This window comes from Amphiprion ocellaris, chromosome 9 (genome assembly GCF_022539595.1).
Source record: "Amphiprion ocellaris isolate individual 3 ecotype Okinawa chromosome 9, ASM2253959v1, whole genome shotgun sequence".
In the NCBI taxonomy this organism is placed as follows: domain Eukaryota; kingdom Metazoa; phylum Chordata; class Actinopteri; family Pomacentridae; genus Amphiprion; species Amphiprion ocellaris.
Window position 1 is genome coordinate 26,671,696 of NC_072774.1, and position 14,298 is coordinate 26,685,993.

Genomic DNA, 14,298 nt, shown 5'->3' on the forward strand with positions numbered 1-14,298 from the left:
ACAATAACTATATTTATCAGCAATGAACGCGTCATCAGTAGCAATAAAAGAAATCAACAGAATGTTCAACAGTTTCCCTCAAATGCATTAGTGACAAAAAATATCATGAAAAAAACATAAAGACAAACGTGCTCCTTCACTGGATCACAACAGCTTACCACACTTTGATGACTGCTCCCCTTTTCTGTAGCTGCTTTGCAGGGCTCCGGAGGCATGCTTCCATCCCTCCTGTCCATGTCTGCAGGCCTCGTGTAGGGAGGCTGCAGCCAGTGGGAATAACTGGTTGCTCCTGCAAGACAAGCTTGGTGGTTTCAACTAGTCCATGACCTTGTGGCCCCTCCACCTAAGCGATGTACTCATGGGTGCCTGCACAGTGCTGCAGATTCACTGTGCTCGTCGTCCATGCACCTCTGGGTTTCACTTGCTTTCTTTATTAAATGTGTCAAGGGGACAGAGTTATTTTTGCTGAAGTGTAAATGTATTTACAGTAGACTAAAATAGTTCAATTCCAACTAAACCCTTTGTCTCCAGGTCTTAACTGAAAACAGACTGAACAAAAATGATCATTAATTATTGACATCAAATTATCTAAAATATAAACATAGTGTGATAAACTTCTCCGCTATATCACCCAGCCCTGTAAGATCATCACTTTCCTCAACCATGTTATTTACCGTTGTCTGTTCTTTGGGGAAAAATGGTAGTTGATTCAGAGCCAGCTAGCTGTTTTAACCAGTGGCGTCCACAACAGTCTGAGAAAGCCAAGGATTGCTGCAGCCGGCTATGTGAAATTCAAGGGGTGTAAGCTCACAGAGTCAGAGATGAAACTTGATTTCATGTCTCCACCTCCTCACCTCACTGCTATACTGACTGTGGTTGCAAATGACTTCAGCAGTGCAGGATGGCTGAGTCTGTTTCTGAGATATTTTGGCTTGTGGTTGCATTAAAAATCTCATCCATCTTTATATACAGTCTACGATCCTGTGGGACATTAAGGCAGCAGGGTGGAAGGATAAAAGACAATATTTTCAATGGGTGTCACTGTTTAATGTTGTCAGTTAACATTAATGGGTCAAATTACTTTCAGTCAGTCAGTTAAATTATCAATCAATGACATGTTTATGTTAAAAAATGAATGCATTTAGTGTCAGATAACTCCTGTCAGTAGGATAATTATATATTGGAAGGTTGGGAGGGCTCACTCTTGATAATTTGACAGACTGACAGGGATGAAAAGAGCCACCTGAGGACAGTTTGAATCAGAGATCACAGTGGGAGATGAGGAAAGAGACGCACAAACACACACACAAAGACACAGCTACACCGAGTATTATGGTAAGAAAAATTGAAAGGAAGAACAAGAACAGGGTGACATAACACACAACAAGACAGTGGCAGTGATGAGCAAGACATACAAAGGCAGGATTTCATATCAGCGAGATACAACTAATGAGATATCACAGCGTTGTTCTGCTGTTTCAGCCTCTGCGGTCAACACTTTGACCGCTTGTAATTGTTTAGGGCGCAACAGATGTATAGCATGTTAAAAAGTACATTGTTCTGTAGTCATGGTGAAGGTACAGGTGTGGAAATTAGCCGTATGATCCAAAGGGGCACATTTGCTGTTACCTTGGAAACCAGCTCTGGTTTTGTGGAGCTACGTTGTTCTGTGTTGCCCACCTGAAAGTTCCTTCTGCGAGAGGAGAGGAAGATGATGAACTGACGCTAGAATAACATCAGAGTTGTGAACTATTCTTTCCATCGGTTCTCTTTGAGATAAACTATTCTTTAGTATTGTGTCAATAAATCTCAGGTAATGATATTTTTTCCTAGAATGACAGCATATAATCTGCTCTCAAGTTCACTTACCATCAGCATTGTGTGCACAAAAGTTCAAATGTAGTAAACACACAGCAGAGGACTTGTTAGGAATCTCACTGTTGTCAAGTTGTTTCTCTGCTTCTTTTTCCATTCTGTGCAACTGCTGAGGCAATGTGTTCATTTTCTTTTCTCATTTTTCTCCCCTCACAAAATGGATCAGAAAGGGATGATGCTATTGTGTGCTTTGTTTTCCTCCCTGCTGAAGCCCTGGTGGAAGATTACTAGTCTTTCTGTTCTCTGTAGAGTTTAGGTAGAGCCTGTTTGTGCTTCATCTCACAGGAAGTGTGAAGCCACAGAGATAACTTTTGACAATTTCTACATTTTCCACTCTGGACAACACTCATCAAGCCCAGCATGTAATAAGCAGAATGTAAGTTTTGCCAGGTTCATGCCTGAATGCATACCTTTAATCTTTTTTTTACATTAGAGGATTATACTCATCGACCCCATCTAATGCCTGAACAATCATGATTTTTATGACTGAGGCTTCAGGGATTCCATCAAGGATGGCAGTCATGATAGGTCAAACCAATCCATCTGCCATAAACTACTCTCTTTATGAAACACTCTGATGTAAAGCTTGTGATGACGATGGTAATTTGGAGCAGCAAAATGTCAAAGTTGATCTCTTGTCAAAGTGAAACTTTGGTTCAGATTCTGGGTGTTGGCCACTGAAACCCAGCCAAAAGATTTCTCTCCCAAACAGATGGAAGATATGCTTAATGAACTCCACTTAATTAGAACATGCAAATCACTTAGAGATGCTTTGAGTTAAGTTTCATTTCCCTGTAGCTGATGGCTTTGGGCATTTGTGTACTTGTCAAATTGTACTGTCATAACTCCAGTGGAGATACTTTTGGCGTAGCCTAGCAAACTTTTGATCTTTGAGGGGGAAAGGGCCTTTAATCTTGATGCAACTGTGCTTGGTGAGTCGCGTCCCCGGGGTTCCTGGTGAGAGCAGCGAATGACTGAGTGGCAGAAAAGCCAGTGTCATCAGTGCCGAGCCGGGGCTCACTGATTCTGGTCTTATAAGACTCTGCTACAAGGCCTCAGCTGTGCTTGTGCTCCCCTCTCATCTTGTCCATCTGTGACTGGGACCACGAGGGCACTCCAGTCCTCCACCTTTCTCCCTCCATCACTCTCTCAGTCACATTCTCCCTCCAGCATTGGAGGTGAGACTGAAGAAAGATGCTGTCTGAGTAGTTTGTTAGAGAAACATTTGATCTCATTCTGACATGCAGGAGTGCAAAAACTTTAACCATTCTATTATTAAATCTACACACGGTGCGGTCCATTAGAAGAACAGTTATTGACAACAACAAAAATGCCCTCAAGGATCCTAAAATCTCTTTTTCTGGGTGTCACTAAAATTTCAAGGCACCGTCAACAAGGCATTGTGCAGAGATCCATTGTGCTCTGCAGCACTTTGGTCGAGGCTATAACAGCTTATCACTGGAGACTTTGGCTGACTCGGCAAGAGAGAAAAAGGTTAGTAAAAAACGTTACAGCACAGACACTCTGCAGTCTGATATGCTGCCTGGCTTAAGATAAAATAAAAAAGGAAAGACCCAGCTTTAAAATTATCCTCAGGTACACTCAGATAAATGTTAAATGGTTAAAGGGTGGATGTTCTTAAAAATAGACAACATTAACTTATTCTCTTTTCCTGTCAGCGTAGGAAAAAGGTAGGTTTCATCATAAAATCAATGACAGTTTATACTTTGTGTCATCTTTGTACTTTGACTGCAGCGACAGTGAATAACCTGTTAAAAGAAATGAAACAATAAAATAAAAATCCTGCTTCCCTTCTCCACCCACACATCAGTCACTTCTACTTCAACAGATCAAATATTCATACAATTAGTTCAAATATTTGACTGGCTCCAACACCATCCTGTTCCAGCGATTTCTTTAAATTTAAATCCCCTCCTCCGTAACTGGAGCATGATTCAAGAACATACATCGCTTTATTATTGAAATAACTCCTACGTGATTAGTATGTGAAGACATGAGTAACATTTGAAGCGTTCACCTCTCTTCATTAGGCTCATTTATTAATTACTGATCGGCAGCTCTGGCTGTGAATGTGACCAGCACTAAGAACAGATGTACTGTAATCACTTCCATTGTATCTCTACATGGGTGTGCTCTGATAATTGAGCTCACGTAATGTGACTTGCTTTAATTGCTGCATAACTTTTCGAGTGTTAGTTTTAATAACATTAAATGAACTGAGTGCTGTTATGAGAAACTTTGCTTTTGACTTCCTAATATTTGCCTTTAAGGTGAACATTATAGTACTCTGATATTTCTGCAAAAAGTTAACTGTGGTGTTTCAGTTTAAGGGTCAAAGCTGCTAAAAGCAAATTATGTACTTAAATGGCTTTCAATACTTTGTGAAAAACTAATAAATAATACTTTAAGACAAATTTTAAGGAGCTCATCAAGACTTCATCTTTACTTTTGGGATCAGGCTGACTATAAATTTATTTTTTGAAAGCTGTTTGTAAATCCATTACAAAGCATGTAGAGCTGTTCCAGGCTATTTGCTAATTTCAAACTAATTATTTACTGAACTGTGATGTACTGTTAAAAGTTAAGAAATGTCTTACCTCCAATGAGTTGCGATAAGTGCAACAAAACAACAGTTTTAGGAGGCAAAGAAATTAATTAAAATCTTAGTAAACCTCTGTAGTATCCCTTTGTGAATGAGGTTTAATTTTTGTGTATTTGCTTTGTTATGTTTTCATGTATTCATGAACAAATCTGCTTTGGTTAGTATTATTCATGGTTTAATACCCAATTATGCAAAAGTAGCCAATGTTATTTAGTTTGGCTTTTAAACTTTTTCATGTGTCTTTAAGCTACATTTACGATGAATAATCAATTACCTGTTGAAATGAATGAATGAAGATAACATTAAATTAATCAGAAATACAGTCTGGACATTGTCAATGTGGTAAATGACTATTCTAGCTAGAAATGGCTGATTTTTAATGGAATATCTACATAGAGGTACAGAGGAACATTTCCAGCAACCATCACTCCTGTGTTCTAATGCTACATTGTGATGGATTATATATATATATATATATATATATATATATATATATATATATATATATATATATATATATATATATATATATATATATATATATATATATAAAAATAATATTTATATATATATAATATTTGTATTTAGTGGTTTTCTAATCATCAATTAGCCTTTCAGCACAATTAGCTGTCTATCCATTCCAGTCTTCTGTCTCAATAGATAGATCCTGTGTTAGCATGCCAATATTAGAGTTGTCAGTTATGGTTGTGTTAGCTGTGCAACAGTTTTGTCAGGTTGTGATATGTAGTTAACTAACCCCAGTGTAAGAACAAGTTTGTGTGGCAAAACCCATTTTAATTTAGCATTACATTAGTTTTCACTCAAACTGGGCAGCGTGTGAATTTAGGAAGTTCAAGGTGCAGTCAGCTTCAGGCACGAAATGTCTAAAGATTAATTAAAACCATCTGAGCTCATTACACTTCTCTGACAATCTGGACGGTGCAGTGATGTATTTGAAGAATATACTTTGCCACACAGTAAATTCTATTTCTTGTTGGGTCATGTGGATAGCCGTGGTGGGGGTGGGCATCAGGGTGAGTGAGGGTCATTACACTCAAAGTAATGAGAGGATCCGTGTTAATGTCCTTTTGTTGAGGCGTTAAATGTTACCTCTTCCTCCTTAGGGACTCTATTCAGGGGCATCAATGAGGTTGGTAATTTCTTTTTCACATCCTAATTGTCTTTCTTTTTGTCTGCTTTTTATCTGAGGCATACAGTCGCTTTTGCCTGAGTGAATTTTTGTCAGTGCCATAAGGTCTATTACGTGTTGATCGTGGCATTTCAATGCATCATTTGTGGGAGTTTTGCACAGAATAATGTGTTCCAATTAGGCAATTTCAGTCCGCCTGCCACTGAGAGGTAATTCTAGATGTCCCTTAGATAGCTGATAGATGTTTCAAATAAACTTCCAACACAAGGACTAAATACAGATTGTTTTGGATGTGCGTGGTGTAAACCCACCAGAAGAGAGATTTCCTCATTTGTAGAACTGGAATGACTCTAAGCTCTTTGTGGCCTTTGCTGCTCCGCTTTAGTGGGCAAGGCCAATGTTGATCACCACTATCATCATAATTCTGAGTAATCATCTCAGTGCTCCATTTTTATGTTGGCTAATAAAAGCTAAAATGGTACAATATCTGTTTATCAAGGAGGTTGGTTGTATTACTTGTGATCAAGCAGTACAAACCTTCTGGGATCAATAGCAATGATAGCATATGGTATAAAGGCTCTGCTTTGACAGCATATTGAGAAAAAAAAAGCATCAAATCCAGTGAGACTTAATCAGACAGTCTGATTCCTCCATCACAGCACTCCAACAAACAGAACTGGAGAAACAACATTTAAAACCGACTTGCAAATTTCTTTACATCTTCTTGTCTTCAATTGAACCTCTGATGCACAAGTTGAACATAATGTAGTACAATTTTAACTGGTGAATAAAGTCTGGAATTCCATTAAATTTTTGTTACCTTAAAATTACAGGCAACTTACGCATGCAAAGTCTAATGGTTTTAGTTTCTGATGTTCAGTTCCATGGCATCGGACTGATTAAATGCACGGCGTATGTATGCATGGGATATCTGAGCGGCCATGGGAGACTAAAATAATAAACCGACTGCAGCATCAATTAGCACCGACCATGAGGCAGTCTCAGATAATGCTTAGCAATGCATTCTGAAAAGTCAGCCAAACTAATGGAACTGAGCTCAGATGTTTGTATGTGTGTGTGCGATTGTGTGCAAGAGATTGCAAGCGAAACAATAAAACGAATTCTCAAAAGAGTTACATCTGACTGGATTCTGACTGAGCTTTGAATCTCAATGCGGAACTGAAAGTAATATTTTTCTTTTGCTAAATGGGCCTGTAACGAGATGGATTTTCCAGCTAAGAAAACTTCTTCAAGGAAATAACAGCAACTGTCTTTGTTATTTGAAAGTTAAGAATGTAAAGAAGCTGGCTATGTGTTTGCAAGGTCATGAGGAAAGAAAGAATTGTCCTGTTGACCCTCAAGGAGCTTTAAAGGTAAGCTGCCATGACATCTAGACATTCTCTGTGGATTATACTGTATGCCACAATTGCCCTTTATCTAAATGTTGCTTATGTTGAACTACTATTGCATGTATTAATGAGTTTCCTCAGAATAAAGAAGCTGCCTTTAGGGGCTTCAAAGTTTTAAAACCACTCTTCTGAGGCTCTATGAGTTACGCAGTTTTTAAAAAAAAAATTCAATCCATAAGCCATGACTTATCCTTTAAAATCTGTGCTGCATACTTGCCCTCTTGTTTCTTGACTTGAAACAGTTTATTTAATGCTAAGAGATTCTTTTTTTAAACTAAACTGCTAAAAATCCAATAAATACCAAGCAGCGGTAGACATGACAAAAATGATACCCTCTCCCTGTATTGCAGTGTTTCCCATACAAAAAAACGTCGGTGAGATGGATTTTCAAAGCAGCAAATCTGTTAAAACTGCGGCTTTTTGTTGCATTTGCCTGAGAATTTCAATTTAAGGGGGATTTTTTAGACAGCTGACGTTAAAAAGCTTCTCAAACACCAGCAAAATCTGATTAGAAACTATATCAGTGTAGTAAATCATCGGCTGAAAAGATGAAAACCCCATCTCTTTTTCCAATCTCAATCCTTTTTAGAAGGCCGTTCTAGACACAATAAACCTGCTCTTTGATGGGAGAATCACATCCATTTTATCTCCCCATGCTGCTGCAATTGCACTGTTACCACAAAAGTTATTTTCTCCTTCTGCTCTAAACTACTTCTGTTCAATATAATATCCAATTAACTAACTGTGGTGCTCCACTGTGCGGTCCCACATCCCTCTGCAGTCAATGAGGGGAACGTGGCTATAGGCAGACTGCGTTGTTGTCTCTCTGGCTCTGATGTTGACCAAGATTAATCAGTGATTTTAGAATTTCTTGCAGCAGTGCAGAGATTCTTTGCACCACAGAGCAGCGGCGGAGCTTCGTGGAGGACTCGCTGTGACAAAAAAAGGTGGGAGAGGACCTGTTGTTCCCTGGGAGGCAGCCCTACAGGAAACAGACTACTAAGTGGCAGGGTGGGTTGGCAGTGGGTGGGCAGCCGCTGAGCCTGACCCCTTTATCAGGAAACAGCACTGAGCTGACGACCGCAGACTGCCACAGCACTAATCACCCAGCCGTCTGGCAGTGAAAGAATAGAATGGAGCCCAGGCTGGATTCACTCAGCCAGCCAAATGACAGCCTGGTGGAGAAGAAATAACTGCTTTCAGATCAGTATCACTCATATCAGTCGATAAACACTATGGGTTTTCACCTGCACCTACGCCATCAAATTTTCCATTGGACAAAAAAGGGACCTTTAAGCTGCTTGGCTCAAGATGGGTTTTTTTTTTTTTTTTTTGTTAACTGTTGGCAAGCAGGTAACCGAAGGAAAAGCAAATCACAACCTACCACGATGCTGGATGACAGCTGAATCTCTCAGCCTGCTGTCAGATTGCACGATACAGTCAAAGCAGCAAATACACATAAACAAGCAAGTAGACTACAAGGTGTGCATGAAATTGAGCGAAAATGACCAAAACCATATCTGCTAATCACAGGAAACAGTTCTGACCACAGCAGGTGTCTGAACCTGCATCACTTCCATTACAGCAGATGTTGACATTTTCAAAACTGGACTCCAGGACTGTTTCTGCTTCCACATTTTAGATCCCAGCACTATTATATACCCCACTATTTATTTCATCTTATAGTCCATTAACTCCAAATTGCATAACCTTTGGAAACAATTATGAGCACATTTTAAGCCACCAAGAAGTTTAGTTGGGTTGAGATTAAATAGTTTTTGTTTAATCTATACAGAAAATGTAGAAATGACAGTTTATTATCATGTAAGCTACGGTACATTATTTAGTGAACTTTCCAGATGCATGGAGGTGGATTTTCTCCCCTCTGGACAGAGTCAGGCAGGCTGTTGACCACCTCCTGTGTTAATGCTATACTTAGCTATCTGGCTTTTAAATTCTGTTATTCTATTGAACAGAAAAAGGACAAAAAAGCTTTTTCTCAGAATGTCAAACTATTGATTTAAGAAATCTAATTGCTGCTAAAAAAAAAAAAAAAAAAATACGTAAGTTAAGTAATAAGCATGCTTGATATGTCAATCCTTATGTATAGAATTTCATACATTTTCTTTTTCTTTCATTTGATCCTCTGGTGGGCTACGTAGGTAGAAAATGTCAAGTAGACAGGAAAGGACCATTTAACGGTTAACTTTGATAAGTTGTCAGCAACCTTAGATGTATGAATGCAGAAAATGAACTTAAATGTGGAAGACTAGCACAGCGCTCCTTGAAGATATTTTCATTATACTGCACAGACAATCCAGACAGTCAGTTCTCTCAGATGAATTTTAAGACGTCGTCGTTTCCCTTCTGATTTGTGTTAGCAGTGATTTAAAGATCGCTGGCCTTCGTGTCAGGGCCAGCGTTGGGCCAGACCTCCCATTTGGAGGACACTTGTCAAAATGTGAGGAGCAGTGACAAACCACAGAGACGATAACTCCCAGCCATGGCATTAACCTGTTGACACTGTCTGCACGGTCTGTTCTGGTAAAATAACACCGTTCTCCTTTGCAAATCTGAACCAAACAGAGGCGGTGGTGGGGGTTCTCACATCTGACAGGAACATAGTGTAATTAAGCCCCTTTCAGATGTTATCCTACAACTCATCCAGGCTATTGAAAGACTTCCTTCAGTGTGTGCATCGCACACACAAAATGTAATGCACCTCACATCTCTGCTTATTCAGTCTTTTAGCATCCATCTCTTTTTTGCCAGTTCATGTTAGATTTAACAGCTACATGATTTAAAGACATTATCTTCATCAGTCACTATATGAGAAATCTTCTCCAAGGACATAATCAGTCATTTGAACGATGCCTTGTTAAACAGCAGTAAACAAGGATTAATAACTATGTATGAACACAAATAAGCTAAAATGTTATACGGAGGATCCAGACAGAATTTTACATTTCCTTACAGTGTACAGTGGTACCTATTAATGCACCTAAGTCAGCTGTCTAGTGAGCCTGAATGCATCAGATGTGCTCCTTTTTGTGCACAAACCGTGTCAAATCAGCCCTGTGCAGCATAACCAATTCCTTCTAAATTGGGTGAAAGATTCAGAAATTTCTCTTTACTGACTATATGAATCAGGTGGCAGGTCAAATACAGTGAGACAGGCCTACAAACGGCACCCTCAGACAATTTTTAGAGGTCCTGGAGTGAAAAGGCGCGCAAGGAATGACCAATTTCATCTCTGAAAATTGTGTGCGAATTTATTCTAGCTGAGCCTGAGGTAAGCGATGTGGAAAATGCTGACACTTTGAAAAAATTTACAACTGTTTGGCCTTGGCCTATGCCTCTCTGGCAGAAGGTTTGAAGAGCATCAACCTGATTTTCTCTAAATCACTTACCTGCAGGCCATCATGCCCTTAAAAAAGCCTGTTATGGCTGCTATAAGCTTACTCTCTATCGCATTCCCGCAATAACAGGCTGGCAGTTGCATCCGAGTGGTGCAGCATCACCCTGCAGGTGGCTTGGGAGAAATTGAATTAAAATATTGTCGAAGAGGGGATAAAAAGTGTGGCGCTGGATGTTCACCGCTGCCTGCGTTGTTTACCGATGTGCCTGCGACCGTCTCTGCTGCTGGTTTCACCATGAGATGCAGCTGGCATCTGGGCATATGTGTCGTGGAGGTTTGATTTACACAGCGTTTGTCATGCACTGTGTTATATGTGGTTCAGGTCACAGGTGGAGGCAGAGAATCATTGTGCCAAAATAATGTGATTGAATGTCAGTGGGCTTGCTGCTTCCCTCAAAGGAAATAAATGGACACCAAATGACAAGGTTCAGGGCCCAGGCATCAACATTAGTTATTGTCAAAATGCGCGTGGAAAGACAAAGAATTAAAGCGGCAACAAATCTAAAAAAAAAAAAAATTTAAAAATGTAAATAAAAAAGAGAGAACTTCTATTCATTGTTTAAATTAGTTACAATCAGTCACAGCTGGTGGAGAACATGGTGACTGTGCTGCTAAAAGGTCAGCTGTGGCGCTCGAACAGTTTGCACCTGCATTAACAGTGTCAAGCACATGGTTACAAACTGTTCAGAACGCAAAATGTTCATTTCTTACACACCAGTGCACTAAAATCCAACAGTAGAGTTATTTTCTTTTAAAAGATCAGAAAATTTACATCCACTGAGTGGCAACACATCTTTGTAGAGTAACCTACAATGAGAGTCAAAAACAGATAATAAGCTGGGAGAGAAACTAAAATTTATCACAGCATGTAGACAAGTAAGTAGACTTGAGCACAGAATACACTCCTGTGTACCATTTCACACTTTAAGAAAGCTTTGCACACTGAGCACAGCAACGCTACAGAGTATCATAGATTTGAATTTCCCAAAAGACTGCTAAACTCAGAGTGCAGTTTTTGAATAAAGTATCATTATAGAGAGTTTCCCCATAGAAAACCGCTGCCTTTCCCTCTCTTTCAAACTGCTAATAACCATCCTCTGGTATGAATTAAATTACCAGACAAACATAGAAGCCTCAAGCGAATCTACTTTTTACATTTAGAAGGTCTGAACTCCAGTAAACCATCCAAGAGTGAGAATGACACAGGAACTCTAGACCGGGTCCAGCAGCGCCTATATCTGACTAAAATCCTGCCATTAATGGAGAAGATGTGGAGGATACTGAGGACACAACAGCAAAGATGATTGAAGGATGAAATCTAACGAGTACAATATGGTAAAAATCCCACAAAGTTGCCACTGTGTGGTTCAACAGGCTGCGCAGTCGATAGAAGCAAATTAGACAGATGTCTTTCATAAAACCTCAGACAAATGTTCTCAAGTTATGTAATAAAATCTGGTACAACGGGACAAACGTGCTCTTGAGGATGAGCATCTGCATTACTTGGGGCCCAGTAATCACAGAATGCATCAGAATGGTGTATTAAAGATGGACTTCACCTGGGAAAATAGATTGTTGCCCAAATGTGGCACAAGCAAACGTGTCCTGAGACCAGAAGAAATGGTGAGTAAATGTCTCGAAGATGAAGATAAATAAGTTGCAAGTGTGTGAGCTGCTTTAGAATATCAAATGTGATATTTGGGAGCCAATAAACAATAAGGAGATAATAATAACACAAAAAGAGGAAGCAGCAAAGGAAATTAATAAAAAAATAGTCCCTATCTTATATAATGTTATGAAAAGTCCCACAATAACCGGATGTTCAGTATGTCAGTCCTATTGGCAAATGGTGTGAAAATGTGCGCACTTAAATTAGCTGCTGGTTTTCATTGAGCCAAACAGACAGACTACATTAAATCAAGAGCGTGGAGGAGTGAGTGAATGAGTGAACAGAATGTTAATGTTTACCTGCTGGAAAGAAATATTCAAATGCACATCAGTTACTGTAAGGACACAAGCTGAGACCAAGGCGTGGGGAGCATGATTGAACATCAAAGGGAAGGGTCCTATCAGCATTTATCTTTCAGATTCACAGCTGGGAGATAAGTCGCACTTTAATTGTGGCTCTGTCTATTGTAGGTCACAAGCATCCCATCAATCACTGTACCCGCGGCAACCTGGCATCTCCAGACTTTAAGGAGCAGAGGGAAGCTGATCGTGAATTATAATGAATTACGTTGCTTGGCATTTTCTCATTTTCTTCATTAGGGGGGAAAATGATAAGCCAGCAAAAAAATAAAAAATAAATAAAAAAAATAAAGGCAAATAAAAACAGCATTAAGAGAGTCTGGAGGTCACAGCGAATAAGTCTGTGTGCTGCGGAAAATACAAATGACTACAAGTGTGGTCGTAAACGAGGAGAATGTCAATATGTATTTATCCTGCATCTTAGCGATTCAGCTGGAGTGTAACGTACTGTAGGTTTAACATGCTCCTGTTGACGGTGTTCAGCAGCAGGGCAACACTGCAGAGCCTCTAAACCTCTTGAGGGTCGCAAAATCTAATCAGCGAGCTAAAAGACGACAGAGGATGGAAGCTGCACAGGGTGACAATACTCTCACCATGAGAGGCTCCTTTCACACATGAAAGTAGCTGCTTTAAAGGAAGAAGATGGCGTTTCAGAAATGCCCCAAATGCATGAAGATCCATACCACTCTCATATTTATAGAATAATTATGAGGCTACAGCCAGCATTTAATTAGCTTACATAAGCAGACTTGTTTTATATATTTTTTTAAAAACACCTGTCAGTAGCCACTAAAGCTCCACAAGTTATCATGTATTATCTCGTGTACTGGATGCACAGAAAAACAACATTTAAAAAAAGGACAAGCTGCAGTTTAGAAGTGAGTTACTGGCTGGAATTACAACCCAGTGATCCAGAGCAGCTGCATTCTCAACTCCTTCACTTGTGGACTTTAGGCGATGCAGTACTGTAATTCTGTTCCTTATTTAACCATGCTGCTGAATTCATGTACAGCCACTTTAGGACCTACTTTAGCACCTTATGAACATTATTTGTTGTCTGTAAATCATTTTATTCATTCTTATCTCATCATGTTCCATTTTAAAATTAGATTTATCTTATTTTAACGACCACATGGCTGCCACTACTACTGTACAGTTGTTGCTACCGTTCTGTGTCTGACTGCCTTGAATTGGAACCAGGGAACAAATAAAGCTTTTTGAATTGAATTGTTCACATTTTTAACTTCAGAGTGAGAGAAGCCTCAGACTTAACTTCGTGCTAAACTGAACTAAACACCTCCTGCATGCAGCTTCATATCTTCTCATATTACTTGGTATTTCCCCAAATTTTCAGCTATTCCTGTAAAGTAGAAAAACAAAATCATACTACATTGAAATTCAAATGACAACTTAAAAATGATCCAGAAAATGCAGAGGAGAGTTTCCAAGGATCATGTATGTATCAACAGTACAGGTCCTTATCTTAAAAAACTAAAGAAACAACTGGACCCAATGACAGAGCCTTTAGAAATGAATCTCATCAATAAAAACACAATACCAAGGCAAAAAATCTAAGTATCAATAGCAGAGAGACAAAAAGTCAACAGAAGATTACACGCCCCATGTGATTGATCTTCAGCAGGAAGACATCCAGTACATTTGTCTTAGTGGCTTGGGGATAAGACAAGACATTAGTGATGGAGTGGGATCACAACAACGGACTGTAGCCTTGCCTGAAGCCCACGGATGCGTGTGACAGACAGGGTATCATGCTCCGAAACCCTCCTTGAAAGGC